This window comes from Chelonoidis abingdonii, chromosome 5, assembly GCF_003597395.2.
Source record: "Chelonoidis abingdonii isolate Lonesome George chromosome 5, CheloAbing_2.0, whole genome shotgun sequence".
NCBI classification, from domain to species: Eukaryota; Metazoa; Chordata; order Testudines; family Testudinidae; genus Chelonoidis; species Chelonoidis abingdonii.
The window spans coordinates 62,403,726-62,407,423 of record NC_133773.1 but is presented as its reverse complement, the minus strand read 5'-3'; positions in this window follow the sequence as shown (position 1 = coordinate 62,407,423).

The window sequence follows — 3,698 nt, the reverse complement described above, 5'->3', positions numbered from 1 at the left end:
TTGTGTCTTTTATGTAGAATTTTTATAAACTTTGATAGTTGCAATGAAAATGTTCACCTGAAATCTAATCTTTTCCCCGCATCAAACAAATAACTATAGCTTAGGGCACAGGTTTACATTTTGTCTAGTTTCTTGATTTTTTTTTTTTTTTTTGCACAATTAATCTGAGACTTGATACTAAACTGCTTTAGTGGCTTCATATATTGTATTCCTGGATTGTAAGGGGAAAAAATAAAATTATATACCACCACGGTGTTTGAACTTTTAACTACTTATTTTAACTGTTAAGTAAGGCCCTGCTCCTGCAGTGGGATTCACACAGAAGATAATGCATACACAGGCTATGGAACAGAAATAAAAATATGTAAGTATGGTGATCAGACTGATGTTTAGCACACATCTTGTAGTTCCTCTTTATATATGGCTATGTCCAATTGCCTCTCTACTGATCTATTGTGTTGTCAGGTTTTTTCCTTTTTGATTTTGACACTTACCCTTAGCCTCAGTTCTGTTCCCTTTTAACCCAACTCATTCCACAAACTATTACACATCTCCCTACTGATTAATTGTTTTAAGGATATTTACAAAATTCCCCTTCCTGTGCCAAAATCCAAGCAAGGTTTTAACCAAATCCACCTCTCCACCCCGAAATTCATGGAGACAACAACCACACTCATTTTAAAGGCTCTCCTCGTGTCCCCCATCTCAGCAAAAATTAGCAGTGCATTCTTAGGCCTCATGGGAGGCTCCCAGATCTCTGAGTGTACTCCTGGGGAAGCTTCTGGCCTCCCAGGGAGTCCTGGCCTATATGGCTGCTCTTAGATTGAAAGGCTGAATTTTGCTACCTTCGCACCCCATCAATGCCAATTCAGAAGCAACTATGCAAATTTATATGGAGGAATATTAGGAGTTACCTTCTCCCAAGTTCATGTGACCCCTTATAGCACTTGCAGCCACTAATGGCTGGGGAACAAAAGACCCTTATTTGAGTCTCCTTCTGTCATAAATAGATAGCTAAGGGTTAATGTTTCTTTTACCTGTAAAGGGTTAACAAAGGGAACCAAACACCTGACCAGAGGACCAATCAGGAAACTGGATTTTTCAAAGTCAGGGAGGGAAATCCTGAACTGATGGTGTCAATTTGCAGATGAACTGAAGCTCAGCAGTTTCTCTTTGAAGTTTGTCCTGAAGTTTTTTTGCTGCAGGATGGCCACCTTAAGATCTGCTATTGTGTGCCAGGGAGGTTGAAGTGTTTCTCCTACAGGTTTTTGTATATTGCCATTCCTAATATCTGATGTGTCCATAAACTGCTGAGCTTCAGTTCATCTGCAAATTTGGCACCAGACCTTTTGCTCTTCCTGAGTATCCTTTAGGTTTCCTAGCAAGGGCTAAAGAGTGTCGGAGGGTGTTTGGTAGGTTGCTTACAAAGTCCAGAATGTTAGTTCCTGGAGAGGGTGTAAACCCCTCCCATTGTTGCTTCACCAACTGTAATGGCCCCTTAACCTCGTGGCCATACACAAGTGTAAAGGGTGAAAAAACCCTAAACTGGGATGTGGTACAGCCCTGTAAGCAAAAGAGCAACTATGCAACACTAGGTCCCAGTCATTGGAGTATTCATTCACGAATTTACGGATCATGGCCCCAAAGTTCCATTAAACCTTCCACCAGGCCATGGTTGAGATGGTGGTACGCGGGTGGCAACCAAGTGATTCACCCCATGAGTTTCCCACAGGTCTTCCATGGTGCCTGCCAGGAATTTAGATCCTGAATCTGTAAGGATATCGGAGGGCCAACCTACCTGGCAAAAATGTCTGTGAGGGCCTGGCACACTGCTTTAGCCTGGTGTTACCTAGAGCTACTGCTTCTGGCATCGGGTAGCAAAGTCCACGAAAAGTCAGTACGTACTGCTTCCCCTGGGCGTCTTTTCTTGGAAAGGATCCAAAATATCCACAGCTACTCGCTGAAATGGGACCTCAATTATGGGGAGTGGCTGGAAGAGGGTCTTGACCAGATCTTGGGCTTTCCCACTCTTTGGCACACCTCACAAGACCGGACATACTGGGAACTTCCTTGCCATCGCCCTCCCAGTGGAAGGACTTCCTCAACCTGTCTTTGGTTCTGTTCACCCAGCATGGCCACTGGGATGATCATGGGCTAAGCTTAAGAGCTTTCCCCTGTACTTAGTTGGAACCACCAACCGTTTGTGCAGCTGCCATTCTTCCTGGTGTCCACCAGAAAGAATCTCCTGTATAAAAGTCCTTGGTCGATAACAAACCGGGATCGGTTAGAAGAGCTGAGAGGTGGTGGGGTGCTCCATGCCGCCACCCAAGCTTTTTGAAGGCTGTCATCTGCTTCCTGCTCAGTCTGGAACTGTTCCCTGAGGCTGGGACACCAGTTCTTCCTCAGAAACTGTGGACTTGGCTTGGTCGCTCTGGAAGCGATGTAGGTGATGGGGTTGTTCCATTGCTGGTGAACCCGCCTCTCCGCTGGTGCACCCTGGTGTATTTCAGGCTCGGCTGAGCTCTTTCAGTATGGTTGTCTGTTGCTTCGTGCAGTTCAGGCTCGGTGGCCCCCTCTGGCATTGAAGGTGAAGATGTGGTTGCAATGTGCTGGTGCTGGTTGCTGTTCCAGTTCCGGTCTGGGACTGGAGGTGCTGTGGCTGGTTCAGCTGTTGGCATGGGATCTGGGTCCACTACCTCTGTCTGGGTCTCTGGTAACACAGACGGGTTCCCTGTGGATGGCTCAGGAACAGGAATGGGTCAGGAAGCTTGCCTGGTTTGGCTACGTGTAACCATTCCCACTCTCTGGCCTGCTTCACCTGGTGGCCAAGTCTTCCCCAGTAGCATGGGGATTGGAATAATTGTCATGAGACTGCAAAAGTCACATTCCTGAACCAGGCCTTTGTACTGGACAGGCAGTTCAGCTGTAGGCAAGTCCACAGCTTGTGACATGAAGGGGTAAATGGCCACTTTGGCCTTTGGTTGATGAGTTTGGGTCACGAAGGATTGGTGGATAGCTGACACTTGTGCCCCCATGTCTCTCCACATGGTAACCTTCTTTCGCGCCACTCTCAATGTTCCCTTCGCTCCAAGGGATTTGAGAGGTAAATGGGCCTGGGGATCTTTGGTGTGATGGTGGTGTAATGACTTGCACCCGGTGGGGTTTCTTTGGACAGTTGGCCTTTATATGTCCCAGTTCATTACACTTATAGCATCTTCCAGCTGACGGGTCACTGGGTTGAGGTAGTTACTGGAGACTGGTGAGGTGGAAGGATAGGGTGTCAGTGGCTTCCCTTTGGTTGTAGGTGGGGTTTGGGTTGCCTCTGTTTGTAGGGTTTATTGTCGGTGTGCCCCCTGGGGTTTTCATTCCCCTTTACAGTACCTTTCTTGCTTTCTGCCACTTCATCCATTTGGCTCCCATCTCCCCGCCTCGGTGAGATTTGGGTTTTCCATCTAGGATGTACCGTTGTTATGTCCTCAGAAACACCATCAAGAACTGCTCCATTTTCATGAGGAGGTGCAGTTTGTCAATGGGATTGAACCTTGGTTCCTGATATCCAGGCATCATAATGTTCAAACGTAGTAGGCGTGTTTGGGAAATGACCCATCTGGTTTCCACTTTTGGTTCTGAACCGCCGACGGGCCATGATCCGGGGTTATCCCCTTCTGTATCTGGCCTTGGTTTGAAACAGTTTATGA